The 14,928-nt window shown below is 50.4% G+C and overlaps 6 non-coding genes across 6 annotated transcripts; all 6 read right to left on the bottom strand.

Moving 5' to 3' along the window:
• Nucleotides 1-222: 222 nt before the first annotated feature.
• On the bottom strand, nucleotides 223-413 carry LOC141159612 (U2 spliceosomal RNA). The gene has a single exon (XR_012249615.1). It is a non-coding gene; the product is annotated as a U2 spliceosomal RNA (small nuclear RNA).
• Nucleotides 414-1,527: 1,114 nt separating this feature from the next.
• On the bottom strand, nucleotides 1,528-1,718 carry LOC141159856 (U2 spliceosomal RNA). Its single transcript, XR_012249851.1, has one exon. It is a non-coding gene; the product is annotated as a U2 spliceosomal RNA (small nuclear RNA).
• A 1,117-nt stretch (nucleotides 1,719-2,835) lies between these two features.
• On the bottom strand, nucleotides 2,836-3,026 carry LOC141159568 (U2 spliceosomal RNA). The gene has a single exon (XR_012249572.1). It is a non-coding gene; the product is annotated as a U2 spliceosomal RNA (small nuclear RNA).
• Nucleotides 3,027-4,141: 1,115 nt separating this feature from the next.
• LOC141159601 (U2 spliceosomal RNA) lies at nucleotides 4,142-4,332 on the bottom strand. The gene has a single exon (XR_012249604.1). It is a non-coding gene; the product is annotated as a U2 spliceosomal RNA (small nuclear RNA).
• Nucleotides 4,333-5,447: 1,115 nt separating this feature from the next.
• On the bottom strand, nucleotides 5,448-5,638 carry LOC141159979 (U2 spliceosomal RNA). The gene has a single exon (XR_012249971.1). It is a non-coding gene; the product is annotated as a U2 spliceosomal RNA (small nuclear RNA).
• Nucleotides 5,639-6,756: 1,118 nt separating this feature from the next.
• On the bottom strand, nucleotides 6,757-6,947 carry LOC141159589 (U2 spliceosomal RNA). Its single transcript, XR_012249593.1, has one exon. It is a non-coding gene; the product is annotated as a U2 spliceosomal RNA (small nuclear RNA).
• Between the last annotated feature and the right edge of the window lie 7,981 nt (nucleotides 6,948-14,928).

The following is a 14,928-nucleotide window of genomic DNA, read 5'->3' as shown; positions in this document are numbered from 1 at the left end:
AGATAGATAGCATTGCATTACATTACATGGCAATGCAATGCACAGTTGCTGAAGTTGAACCAAAATGAGCTTGTCATCTGGCTTCTGCAACTTTTAACATGAAAAATCCAATGAGGAGAAGAAAAGCAAAGCCAAAGAGTCCATCCCAAAATCCGACAAACAAGCCAAATGAACAAAAAGCATTGAATTCAATTCTTTCTGATTTTAGAAACTGCATTAAAGAAGGGGTGCACCGGTCCTGGAGATACTGCAATACCAGGTCAATGCGTGGAGTGGACAGAGCAAGCTCTTTTTCCATCTCCCTGTTCTAAAAATCCATTTAATATATGGTCCCCAGATAGGGGACGTATCAGATATTAAACTGATAAGAACAGATACTACACTTGATCTTAGCCAAAAGGCCGAGAAGCGATAACCAGAATTGGTTTCCGACTACGGTGCCACCCAAGGATTCTGAAAAGTCCATTTGTGGAGATGGCCACCTGGACTCCCGTTAAGAAGACATGCTGTCAACCTCTAGATCCCTCACATGCCTGCACTTTTCGGCTTGCTGCTGCTGCAATCCACGCGTTTTAGATCTGCATAACTCCACCTCTTTTAGCACAGTACCCTCAACCCCCGGCTGTTCCCACCCGCCTCAACACCGTTGGAAGGGAGGAGAACCAATTAAGGCGGGGGGGGGTGGAACGAGCAGCTGTCTACCCTTAGCAGGAGGGTTGCTGATTAATTACCTCTCCTGCTGCTGCTGCTGCTGGCTGTCCAGCAGCAGACTGAAGGTGGCTGCTGCTGTGCGCAGGTATATAAAGGCTCAGAGCCTATTATGACACGCGCAGCCAGCGTTCCATTGCCACATTCCGTCTACTGCAGGCGGGATACCTGGATGGCTGAATGTCACTGAGAAGCTCACAGAGACCGCCATAAGCAACAGTTTAAAAGAATGCCACAGACTAATCAACCAAACTTTTTGGGTTGGTTTCTCTTTTATAGTCTGCAGGCATTAAATGAAAGAAGTCAGTGTTCCAGCAGAGGGAGACAACGTTTCAGAAAAGGCATTGTAGCAAACCAAAAAAGAAATTTTAAGCGCAGCAGAGTAACCAGCTCACATACCTGTTAGCTCATGTGAGTTTAAAAGGCTGCTGTTGATAACAAGGGCATTTGCTAAATAGATGGTGTGTGTGCAACAATATACTGAAAGGTCAATTATATTGTGCAGCTTATCTCACCACCTGTAGTTATTTAGGTGAAAGCTCCAAAATGCTTGCCTAATATGTCTGTTTATCCAAAAGGAAGTATAGAGGGAGAGCTAGATAGATAGCATTGCATTACATTACATGGCAATGCAATGCACAGTTGCTGAAGTTGAACCAAAATGAGCTTGTCATCTGGCTTCTGCAACTTTTAACATGAAAAATCCAATGAGGAGAAGAAAAGCAAAGCCAAAGAGTCCATCCCAAAATCCGACAAACAAGCCAAATGAACAAAAAGCATTGAATTCAATTCTTTCTGATTTTAGAAACTGCATTAAAGAAGGGGTGCACCGGTCCTGGAGATACTGCAATACCAGGTCAATGCGTGGAGTGGACAGAGCAAGCTCTTTTTCCATCTCCCTGTTCTAAAAATCCATTTAATATATGGTCCCCAGATAGGGGCCGTATCAGATATTAAACTGATAAGAACAGATACTACACTTGATCTTAGCCAAAAGGCCGAGAAGCGATAACCAGAATTGGTTTCCGACTACGGTGCCACCCAAGGATTCTGAAAAGTCCATTTGTGGAGATGGCCACCTGGACTCCCGTTAAGAAGACATGCTGTCAACCTCTAGATCCCTCACATGCCTGCACTTTTCGGCTTGCTGCTGCTGCAATCCACGCGTTTTAGATCTGCATAACTCCACCTCTTTTAGCACAGTACCCTCAACCCCCGGCTGTTCCCACCCGCCTCAACACCGTTGGAAGGGAGGAGAACCAATTAAGGCGGGGGGGGGGGGTGGAACGAGCAGCTGTCTACCCTTAGCAGGAGGGTTGCTGATTAATTACCTCTCCTGCTGCTGCTGCTGCTGGCTGTCCAGCAGCAGACTGAAGGTGGCTGCTGCTGTGCGCAGGTATATAAAGGCTCAGAGCCTATTATGACACGCGCATCCAGCGTTCCATTGCCACATTCCGTCTACTGCAGGCTGGATACCTGGATGGCTGAATGTCACTGAGAAGCTCACAGAGACCGCCATAAGCAACAGTTTAAAAGAATGCCACAGACTAATCAACCAAACTTTTTGGGTTGGTTTCTCTTTTATAGTCTGCAGGCATTAAATGAAAGAAGTCAGTGTTCCAGCAGAGGGAGACAACGTTTCAGAAAAGGCATTGTAGCAAACCAAAAAAGAAATTTTAAGCGCAGCAGAGTAACCAGCTCACATACCTGTTAGCTCAGGTGAGTTTAAAAGGCTGCTGTTGATAACAAGGGCATTTGCTAAATAGATGGTGTGTGTGCAACAATATACTGAAAGGTCAATTATATTGTGCAGCTTATCTCACCACCTGTAGTTATTTAGGTGAAAGCTCCAAAATGCTTGCCTAATATGTCTGTTTATCCAAAAGGAAGTATAGAGGGAGAGCTAGATAGATAGCATTGCATTACATTACATGGCAATGCAATGCACAGTTGCTGAAGTTGAACCAAAATGAGCTTGTCATCTGGCTTCTGCAACTTTTAACATGAAAAATCCAATGAGGAGAAGAAAAGCAAAGCCAAAGAGTCCATCCCAAAATCCGACAAACAAGCCAAATGAACAAAAAGCATTGAATTCAATTCTTTCTGATTTTAGAAACTGCATTAAAGAAGGGGTGCACCAGTCCTGGAGATACTGCAATACCAGGTCAATGCGTGGAGTGGACAGAGCAAGCTCTTTTTCCATCTCCCTGTTCTAAAAATCCATTTAATATATGGTCCCCAGATAGGGGACGTATCAGATATTAAACTGATAAGAACAGATACTACACTTGATCTTAGCCAAAAGGCCGAGAAGCGATAACCAGAATTGGTTTCCGACTACGGTGCCACCCAAGGATTCTGAAAAGTCCATTTGTGGAGATGGCCACCTGGACTCCCGTTAAGAAGACATGCTGTCAACCTCTAGATCCCTCACATGCCTGCACTTTTCGGCTTGCTGCTGCTGCAATCCACGCGTTTTAGATCTGCATAACTCCACCTCTTTTAGCACAGTACCCTCAACCCCCGGCTGTTCCCACCCGCCTCAACACCGTTGGAAGGGAGGAGAACCAATTAAGGCGGGGGGGGGGTGGAACGAGCAGCTGTCTACCCTTAGCAGGAGGGTTGCTGATTAATTACCTCTCCTGCTGCTGCTGCTGCTGGCTGTCCAGCAGCAGACTGAAGGTGGCTGCTGCTGTGCGCAGGTATATAAAGGCTCAGAGCCTATTATGACACGCGCAGCCAGCGTTCCATTGCCACATTCCGTCTACTGCAGGCGGGATACCTGGATGGCTGAATGTCACTGAGAAGCTCACAGAGACCGCCATAAGCAACAGTTTAAAAGAATGCCACAGACTAATCAACCAAACTTTTTGGGTTGGTTTCTCTTTTATAGTCTGCAGGCATTAAATGAAAGAAGTCAGTGTTCCAGCAGAGGGAGACAACGTTTCAGAAAAGGCATTGTAGCAAACCAAAAAAGAAATTTTAAGCGCAGCAGAGTAACCAGCTCACATACCTGTTAGCTCAGGTGAGTTTAAAAGGCTGCTGTTGATAACAAGGGCATTTGCTAAATAGATGGTGTGTGTGCAACAATATACTGAAAGGTCAATTATATTGTGCAGCTTATCTCACCACCTGTAGTTATTTAGGTGAAAGCTCCAAAATGCTTGCCTAATATGTCTGTTTATCCAAAAGGAAGTATAGAGGGAGAGCTAGATAGATAGCATTGCATTACATTACATGGCAATGCAATGCACAGTTGCTGAAGTTGAACCAAAATGAGCTTGTCATCTGGCTTCTGCAACTTTTAACATGAAAAATCCAATGAGGAGAAGAAAAGCAAAGCCAAAGAGTCCATCCCAAAATCCGACAAACAAGCCAAATGAACAAAAAGCATTGAATTCAATTCTTTCTGATTTTAGAAACTGCATTAAAGAAGGGGTGCACCGGTCCTGGAGATACTGCAATACCAGGTCAATGCGTGGAGTGGACAGAGCAAGCTCTTTTTCCATCTCCCTGTTCTAAAAATCCATTTAATATATGGTCCCCAGATAGGGGACGTATCAGATATTAAACTGATAAGAACAGATACTACACTTGATCTTAGCCAAAAGGCCGAGAAGCGATAACCAGAATTGGTTTCCGACTACGGTGCCACCCAAGGATTCTGAAAAGTCCATTTGTGGAGATGGCCACCTGGACTCCCGTTAAGAAGACATGCTGTCAACCTCTAGATCCCTCACATGCCTGCACTTTTCGGCTTGCTGCTGCTGCAATCCACGCGTTTTAGATCTGCATAACTCCACCTCTTTTAGCACAGTACCCTCAACCCCCGGCTGTTCCCACCCGCCTCAACACCGTTGGAAGGGAGGAGAACCAATTAAGGCGGGGGGGGGGTGGAACGAGCAGCTGTCTACCCTTAGCAGGAGGGTTGCTGATTAATTACCTCTCCTGCTGCTGCTGCTGCTGGCTGTCCAGCAGCAGACTGAAGGTGGCTGCTGCTGTGCGCAGGTATATAAAGGCTCAGAGCCTATTATGACACGCGCAGCCAGCGTTCCATTGCCACATTCCGTCTACTGCAGGCGGGATACCTGGATGGCTGAATGTCACTGAGAAGCTCACAGAGACCGCCATAAGCAACAGTTTAAAAGAATGCCACAGACTAATCAACCAAACTTTTTGGGTTGGTTTCTCTTTTATAGTCTGCAGGCATTAAATGAAAGAAGTCAGTGTTCCAGCAGAGGGAGACAACATTTCAGAAAAGGCATTGTAGCAAACCAAAAAAGAAATTTTAAGCGCAGCAGAGTAACCAGCTCACATACCTGTTAGCTCAGGTGAGTTTAAAAGGCTGCTGTTGATAACAAGGGCATTTGCTAAATAGATGGTGTGTGTGCAACAATATACTGAAAGGTCAATTATATTGTGCAGCTTATCTCACCACCTGTAGTTATTTAGGTGAAAGCTCCAAAATGCTTGCCTAATATGTCTGTTTATCCAAAAGGAAGTATAGAGGGAGAGCTAGATAGATAGCATTGCATTACATTACATGGCAATGCAATGCACAGTTGCTGAAGTTGAACCAAAATGAGCTTGTCATCTGGCTTCTGCAACTTTTAACATGAAAAATCCAATGAGGAGAAGAAAAGCAAAGCCAAAGAGTCCATCCCAAAATCCGACAAACAAGCCAAATGAACAAAAAGCATTGAATTCAATTCTTTCTGATTTTAGAAACTGCATTAAAGAAGGGGTGCACCGGTCCTGGAGATACTGCAATACCAGGTCAATGCGTGGAGTGGACAGAGCAAGCTCTTTTTCCATCTCCCTGTTCTAAAAATCCATTTAATATATGGTCCCCAGATAGGGGACGTATCAGATATTAAACTGATAAGAACAGATACTACACTTGATCTTAGCGAAAAGGCCGAGAAGCGATAACCAGAATTGGTTTCCGACTACGGTGCCACCCAAGGATTCTGAAAAGTCCATTTGTGGAGATGGCCACCTGGACTCCCGTTAAGAAGACATGCTGTCAACCTCTAGATCCCTCACATGCCTGCACTTTTCGGCTTGCTGCTGCTGCAATCCACGCGTTTTAGATCTGCATAACTCCACCTCTTTTAGCACAGTACCCTCAACCCCCGGCTGTTCCCACCCGCCTCAACACCGTTGGAAGGGAGGAGAACCAATTAAGGCGGGGGGGGGGGGGTGGAACGAGCAGCTGTCTACCCTTAGCAGGAGGGTTGCTGATTAATTACCTCTCCTGCTGCTGCTGCTGCTGGCTGTCCGGCAGCAGACTGAAGGTGGCTGCTGCTGTGCGCAGGTATATAAAGGCTCAGAGCCTATTATGACACGCGCAGCCAGCGTTCCATTGCCACATTCCGTCTACTGCAGGCGGGATACCTGGATGGCTGAATGTCACTGAGAAGCTCACAGAGACCGCCATAAGCAACAGTTTAAAAGAATGCCACAGACTAATCAACCAAACTTTTTGGGTTGGTTTCTCTTTTATAGTCTGCAGGCATTAAATGAAAGAAGTCAGTGTTCCAGCAGAGGGAGACAACGTTTCAGAAAAGGCATTGTAGCAAACCAAAAAAGAAATTTTAAGCGCAGCAGAGTAACCAGCTCACATACCTGTTAGCTCAGGTGAGTTTAAAAGGCTGCTGTTGATAACAAGGGCATTTGCTAAATAGATGGTGTGTGTGCAACAATATACTGAAAGGTCAATTATATTGTGCAGCTTATCTCACCACCTGTAGTTATTTAGGTGAAAGCTCCAAAATGCTTGCCTAATATGTCTGTTTATCCAAAAGGAAGTATAGAGGGAGAGCTAGATAGATAGCATTGCATTACATTACATGGCAATGCAATGCACAGTTGCTGAAGTTGAACCAAAATGAGCTTGTCATCTGGCTTCTGCAACTTTTAACATGAAAAATCCAATGAGGAGAAGAAAAGCAAAGCCAAAGAGTCCATCCCAAAATCCGACAAACAAGCCAAATGAACAAAAAGCATTGAATTCAATTCTTTCTGATTTTAGAAACTGCATTAAAGAAGGGGTGCACCGGTCCTGGAGATACTGCAATACCAGGTCAATGCGTGGAGTGGACAGAGCAAGCTCTTTTTCCATCTCCCTGTTCTAAAAATCCATTTAATATATGGTCCCCAGATAGGGGACGTATCAGATATTAAACTGATAAGAACAGATACTACACTTGATCTTAGCCAAAAGGCCGAGAAGCGATAACCAGAATTGGTTTCCGACTACGGTGCCACCCAAGGATTCTGAAAAGTCCATTTGTGGAGATGGCCACCTGGACTCCCGTTAAGAAGACATGCTGTCAACCTCTAGATCCCTCACATGCCTGCACTTTTCGGCTTGCTGCTGCTGCAATCCACGCGTTTTAGATCTGCATAACTCCACCTCTTTTAGCACAGTACCCTCAACCCCCGGCTGTTCCCACCCGCCTCAACACCGTTGGAAGGGAGGAGAACCAATTAAGGTGGGGGGGGGTGGAACGAGCAGCTGTCTACCCTTAGCAGGAGGGTTGCTGATTAATTACCTCTCCTGCTGCTGCTGCTGCTGGCTGTCCAGCAGCAGACTGAAGGTGGCTGCTGCTGTGCGCAGGTGTGACACCCCAGGGGTCTGGTTGCCACAGTGATAGAGATATTATGTCTGAGAGCAGGTGGGAGGTCCTTTGGTCAGGGATCCTGTGCATGCCACACCTCCTGCCCAGTCTTGGGAGGGGAAGGACTTCCCCTATATAAACCCGGGGCTGAGGCAGGGTTAGGGAGAAAGAAGACAGAACAAGAGTAGAGAAGAGAAGCAGCATAGCAAAGAAACATCAGGAGCTCTGTGGGGAGCAGTGTTACAACGAGTCAGGGGCTGGCAGCTGCAGAGCTCGCCCTGACTGAGAAGATTTCTTACCGGACCCGGAGTCCGAGGCTGTGGGGACTAACTCCTACCCAGCAGCAGAAACCGTCCGGCAGAGGATTTCAGGTCCTCTGGCCCAGAAGCCCGAAGGCACGGTCACACGCGTGGGACCAGCACCGCCATCGTGGAGCGGAAGCCATTAGAAGGCCCCGAGTCACCGGCCATACGGGTGAGCACCACACGGTACACTCAGGGACGTGGGCTACTTATTCCCGCCTCTAGCAAGGTAGCCAGAAGAGTACAGTTAGTTGGGAAGGCCTACAACTCCGCCTGGCCAGGGGAGATCCCATCTGCTCAAGGACTGACCAGGCCCCTATCACTAGCAAGTACTCCGGGAGGGTCTATCTTTGTCACCAGTAAAGACCCTGAACTACACCGCACCGTCTCTGAGTGGTTCCTGCTACCCCCATCATCCACGTCGGCTGCCCTGAGGCCATACCCCTCCCGTTGGGGGTTATACCATCCACGCTGCACCATCCTTCCACCGGCCTCAGCGGTCTGCCCTGCAGCGGCAGCTCCATAGCTGCATTCAACGGGTGGCGTAGTCATCAACCATCTACTGCTAGTACTCTGCCACTTAGTTTGACACCCTGGGCACGGACCGGGTCGCCGCCACTCGGAGACTACAACCCCCGTCCGATCCGGCTCCGGGTATCCCCTGAAACACGGCCCAGGGGGCGCGTCAACTTTGGCGTAGTCGGCAGGATTTCGTGCCCGCAACCACCGGGTACTGCGTGCCTGAAAAGCAAAGACTGTTCAAACTTACCAGTGGTGAAGATTCCCGCTATCCGTGGAGGTTTCCCGCCATCCGGCGCCATCTTCTACCTTCTTCCCGCCATCCGCGAAGTTTTCCCGCCATCCGGCGCCATCTTCGACCTTCTTCCCGCCATCCGTGGAGTTTTCCCGCCATTGGACGCCATCTTGAGGACGCCGCGCGGGAAGAAGAGGGGCGTGGACTCCGAAAGCGCGCGAGAACTGAAGCCCCGCCTCACGTCCGGACGTTGCGTAAGGTCCTGGAAGGAGCCCAGCAGACGCCGACGTCACCGGAGCGCGACGGAAGGTCCTCAACCCTGACGATCCACTGCGGAGCCGCGGCCTACGGAACAGGATCATCGCAAGGTAGGCCACGGTCCACTAGGGGGGAGGAAGATGTCGGATACGGAGGAGAGCTTCACTGCCTCAACCCCCGCCAGCGCCACCGCTGCTGCAGTTATGCCCTTCACCATGCCCTATATCCCGGGAGCAGCTTGGCTACCCCAGTACTCAGGGGAGTCACATACCCTGCATGACTTTAGAGAAAAGCTGGATAGCCTCTTCCAGGTGTACCCCCTCACAGAAGAGCAAAAAGTGAGCATCCTGGTGGCCCAACTAACCGGGGCAGCCAAAAGGGAAGTAAAATCCTGGCCACCTGGGAGGAAGACTGTCGCAGGGATACTAACCCGGCTGAAGGACACCTTTGATACCCGCACCTCAGCCGAGATTAAGCTTAGATTCTACGGGTGCAAGCAGCGAGCGCATGAGAGTATAAGGGACTATGCACTAAACCTACAAGAGGCCCTGAGGGCCATAAAGCAGACTGACCCTGATGGGGTGGGAAACGAGGACAGGCTGTTGACTGAACAATTTATAGAGGGTTTATATTGCAATGCCCACCGAACCCAGTTGCGGGCAATGGCCTTACAGGATCCCCATCTGGACTTTGCACAGTTCAAGGACAGAGCCATCCGGGTGCTCCGAGAACCGGCACCGGGTGGCGTTGTGACCCACAGGCGCCCAGCTATCACTTACCACCAGGAGGCGGCGCCCTTGTCGGCAGGGCCTGTGGGAGCTGATGCGCAGGCTTTGGACAATGACCCGGCTCCAGACCTACGCCATCAGGTCCAAGAGCTAGCTAAGAGCGTTGCTGCGCTAACCCGAACTGTGCAGTCTTTACAGGTTTCCACCCCAGGGAAGATCCAGCTGGCATCCGGACCGGAGGACATCCCGTGGCGTCGACCAAGGAGGACCCCACCGGCCAGAGGAAGACCCAGTGACCGATACAGCGAGGACGGACGACCCATCTGCCGCCGCTGCAATCAACCCGGACATATGGAAAGGTACTGTTCTTTAAACGGGCACAACCTGGGGTAGAGGGCCAACCCCCAGGAAAAAGATCATCAGGCCCATCGAACTGGCGCGACAGATATGTGGGAGGACGTCCAGTCTTGCCTGTGGTACTGGATGGCATTCCCATGAGTGCCCTACTGGACACCGGGTCACAGGTCACCACCATCCCGTACGTGCTCTTTAAGCAGTACTGGAATGACTCGGATATTACCCGCTACCCTGACGACGACTTGAGTATCATCGCCAGCAATGGCCAGCCCGTGCCACAGATCGGATTTAAAGAGGTGACCATCAAAATCGGTAGAGTCGAACTGGCAGCACAGGGACTGATCATTGTAGACATTGACAAACATGAGAGCCACCCAAAAATAACTCTAGGAACTAATATAATTGAAAATTGTCTTGCAGAGGTGATTTTCCTTCTACAGCAGGTTGCCAAGAACGCCAGCTCCGGCGAACAGCGAGTGCTCCAGAAAGAGATCCGGGCACTGATGCGACGGCAACAGGTGGAACTCTCCGGCGGTGAGATTGGTAGCGTAAGAATGTGTGACCCTTTCCCTATTGCCATGCCCCCAAAAAGTGAAATGATGATTTGGTGCCGGGCAGCTATTGGTCTGAGGGGTAGAGATTACCAGGCAATGGTAGAACCAGTTTACTCAGACAGTAGGCCCACCATTTTGACAGCACGGGGGGTGGTCAATGTACGCCATGGGAGGGTGCCCGTTCGCATAATCAATATCGGGGAGAGGGAAGTGTACCTGCCCCGGTATGCCACGCTAGCAAAATTATATACCATCAACCAAAACTCTATACAGTCTGTGGAACCCTTGCCTCCATCTCACCCGGAGGAAGGTAACGGCTCTAAGAAAGTAATGGAGGATTGGTGTCAGCAACTACACTTGGGAACTGACTCCACTCCCTCCCACCAGAAACAGGGAGTCTACCGGGTGGTTCAAGAGTATGAGAGAGTGTTTAGTAAACACCCGTTAGACTTCGGGCGAGTCAAGGGGGTAGAACACCGCATCCCCACGGGAGATCATCCTCCCATAAAAGAGAGGTATCGACCCGTACCCCCTGCACATTACCAACACGCCAAGGGGATGCTTAGAGACATGAAGGAGGCTGGGGTAATCCGGGATAGCTGTAGCCCCTGGGCAGCCCCGCTAGTTTTAGTCAAAAAGAAAGACAACACCATGAGGATGTGTGTAGATTACCGGAAAATCAACCGTATCACACACAAGGATGCGTACCCCTTACCAAGGATAGAGGAGTCATTGGCTGCTTTAAGATCTGCTAACTTCTTCTCTACCTTGGATCTCACTAGCGGGTACTGGCAGGTTCCTGTAGCAGAGACGGACCGGGAGAAGACCGCATTCACCACCCCGATGGGACTTAGCGAGTTCACCTGCATGCCGTTCGGACTCTGCAACGCCCCAGGAACCTTCCAACGATTAATGGAGTGCTGTCTGGGCCACAGAAACTTCGAGACGGTCCTGTTGTACCTGGACGATGTCATCGTATACTCCAAAACTTATGAGGACCACCTGAAACACCTGGCGGAGGTGTTCGAAGCTCTGGCGAGTTACGGCCTAAAGGTGAAACCCTCCAAGTGTCACCTCCTGAAACCAAAGGTGCAGTACCTGGGACACGTGGTGAGCGCTGACGGAGTGGCTCCCGACCCCGATAAGATCACCGCAATTAAGGGATGGCCAAGCCCCTCCAGCGTAAAAGAAGTGCGGCAGTTCCTCGGGTTGGTAGGTTACTACCGAAGGTTTATTCCCGGTTTCACCAAAAAGGCAGCGCCTATGCAGGACCTCCTGATAGGCCAGTCCCGGAAGGCCAAGAACCAGAAGCCGCCCTTCAAATGGGAAGAGCTAGAAGAAGAGTCCTTCCGCCAGCTGAAGATGGCCCTCACGGGGGATGAAATCTTGGCGTACCCGGATTATAGCCAGCCCTTCATCCTCTACACCGACGCCAGTAACATCGGGCTAGGAGCCGTACTGTCCCAGATCCAGCAGGGGAAAGAACGAGTAATTGCCTACGCCAGCCGAAAACTGCGACCCACCGAAAGGAACCCCGAGAATTATAGCTCATTTAAGCTAGAGCTCCTGGCCGTGGTATGGGCAGTCACTGAGCGCTTTAAGCATTACCTTGCTTCTTCCCGGTTTACTGTGTACACGGATAACAACCCGTTGACACACCTGGACACGGCAAGACTCGGTGCCCTGGAGCAGAGGTGGATGGCCCGTCTGTCCAACTACGAGTTCATAATCAAATACCGGGCAGGGCGCTCCAATACTAACGCGGACGCCCTGTCCAGGATGCCCAACCTGCCGGACGAAGGAGAAGATCCGGAGGGACTGGAAGAAATTGAACTCCCTGCGTTCCACCGTCATGGGACTATCCAGTATTCCCACCGGGTAAGGAGTAAGCAGGCTGCTACGTTGAACCCCTTACCTCACTACAACTGGGCGGAAACGCAAGACAGCGACCCTGCCGTCCGACTGGTGAAGGAGATGCTGACTCGGCCGGAGGCTCGCCTTGAACCAGACACTCCGGAGGAAGCCAAACAACTATGGGCAGAGAAGAGTCGACTGTTCCTTTACAAAGGGAAGTTGTGCCGCAGAATGGTTAACTCCCGGACGCATGAATTACTCTGGCAAGTAGTGGTGCCACGAAGAGACGCAGCCATGGTGATGGAGGCATACCACGACGGAGCTGGACACTTCGGGTGGAAGAAGCTGGAGTTCCTGCTGCGCGAGCGATTCCACTGGGTAGGCATGAGGGGAACCATTGAGAAGTGGTGCAGAGACTGTGGCCCGTGCAACCTGAGAAGGAAGGACCGCGCCAGCCAGAAGACTCCCCTGCAGTCCATCGTCACCCGGCAACCGTTGGAACTGGTAGCCTTGGATCATGTAAAACTGACCCCAAGCAGAAGTGGCTACGTCTACGCATTAACCATCGTGGATCATTACTCCCGGTTTCTGGTTGTCGTCCCCGTCAAGGACTTAACGGCTCAAACAGCAGCTAGAGCCTTCCAGCAGCACTTCTGCCGTCCACACGGGTACCCGGACCAAGTGCTGACGGACCAGGGACCTGCCTTTGAAGCGGAGGTCTTCCAGGAATTCTGCAATCTGTATGGCTGCCGGAAGATAAGGACGACACCCTACCATCCGCAGACTAATGGACTTTGTGAAAAAATGAACCAGGTGGTAATGGATCTTCTAAAAACGTTGCCCCTGGAAGAACGCAGTCTGTGGCCTGAAAAGTTGCCCGATCTGGTGGACCTATACAACCACATCCCGGTAGGTTCCACCAACTGTACCCCGGCTTACCTAATGAGAGCAAGACCTGGTAAGTTACCTGTTGACCTGGAAATGGGAGTCCTGACACCCGAGGACACTTCACCAGAAACAGACTGGGACACAGAGAGGCAGCAGCAGTACCGGAGAGTACAGGAGAGCGTGGAGCGAAATCTCTGTCAGGCTAGGGAAAGACAAGAGAAAACTTACAACCAGTATGCTCCCGCTGTTCCCCTGGTACCCGGAGAGCAGGTCTTGAAGAGGAAGAGACGGCTCCACAAGTTGGACGACCAGTGGGAGAAGGACCCGTACACCGTACTGCCCTCAAGCCACAAAAACCCGAAGGTCTGTACCATCAGTAAAGACGGAGGGGAAACCACAGCCATTGTATCCCGGGACCACCTGAAGAAGTGTCCCGAACAACTGAGGAACCCTGAAGAGGAACAAGAAGACCATCGACCCGTAGAGGAAAGGGAAGATACGGTTAGTACCGTGCTCGGGGACTTCCCTCGGTCTTGGACTCAAGTCAATGGTGCAGTTGTGGTACCCGTACTCACCTTCCTCCAACCATCATCCCAAGAACCTACGGAGCAACCGGTAGAGCTGGAAGAACAGCCGGTCCAGGAGGCAGAAGACTCTACACAAGCAGACCCGGAAAATCAACCCTCTGCTTATAGTGAGCCTGCCATACCCCTAGTGAGCCAGAGGGCCCATAGACAGCTGCCCAGTTTACCCTTGACAGCTCCTACACCCTGTAGTTCAGGGCCAGACAGTCAGCTCCGTAGGTCCACTAGGGCCACTAGAGGCCAGCTACCCGCACGTTGGAGGATCTAAATGTTTAAGCTATCTTATAATGTTTACTTGTTTATAGTTGCTTGTGTATAATTTTGTGTTTCTAGTTATTTTTAGGAGTCCTTGGTGGATTTACCGGGAATCCTTGTACATAGTTGGAGCGTAACCCAGGATGGACTAAAGACTGTTAAGGACTCGGGGCAGGACAGGCCCCTACCTGGTTACGTCTCCCTGTTTTGGTGAAATGGACACCTTACTTTTCAAAACTGCACCCGGTTGCGGACACGCCGTAACCATCTTATGTGTTTTTCTTATTGTATTGTTATTGTTATACCTTGTTATGTTTTTCTAAAAAAAAAAAAAAAAAAAATATGTTTAGTCCCGGAGTACTAAATTTCACTAGGGGGGAATGTGACACCCCAGGGGTCTGGTTGCCACAGTGATAGAGATATTACGTCTGAGAGCAGGTGGGAGGTCCTTTGGTCAGGGATCCTGTGCATGCCACACCTACTGCCCAGTCTTGGGAGGGGAAGGACTTCCCCTATATAAACCCGGGGCTGAGGCAGGGTTAGGGAGAAAGAAGACAGAACAAGAGTAGAGAAGAGAAGCAGCATAGCAAAGAAACATCAGGAGCTCTGTGGGGAGCAGTGTTACAACGAGTCAGGGGCTGGCAGCTGCAGAGCTCGCCCTGACTGAGAAGATTTCTTACCGGACCCGGAGTCCGAGGCTGTGGGGACTAACTCCTACCCAGCAGCAGAAACCGTCCGGCAGAGGATTTCAGGTCCTCTGGCCCAGAAGCCCGAAGGCACGGTCACACGCGTGGGACCAGCACCGCCATCGTGGAGCGGAAGCCATTAGAAGGCCCCGAGTCACCGGCCATACGGGTGAGCACCACACGGTACACTCAGGGACGTGGGCTACTTATTCCCGCCTCTAGCAAGGTAGCCAGAAGAGTACAGTTAGTTGGGAAGGCCTACAACTCCGCCTGGCCAGAGGAGATCCCATCTGCTCAAGGACTGACCAGGCCCCTATCACTAGCAAGTACTCCGGGAGGGTCTATCTTTGTCACCAGTAAAGACCCTGAACTACACC

The sequence above is a fragment of the Phyllobates terribilis genome, unplaced genomic scaffold (genome assembly GCF_046119375.1).
Source record: "Phyllobates terribilis strain yellow unplaced genomic scaffold, ASM4611937v1 Scaffold_8__6_contigs__length_399053987, whole genome shotgun sequence".
NCBI classification, from domain to species: Eukaryota; Metazoa; Chordata; class Amphibia; order Anura; family Dendrobatidae; genus Phyllobates; species Phyllobates terribilis.
The sequence above is the reverse complement of the archived record's forward strand: the minus strand, read 5'-3'. Positions and strand labels throughout refer to the sequence as shown.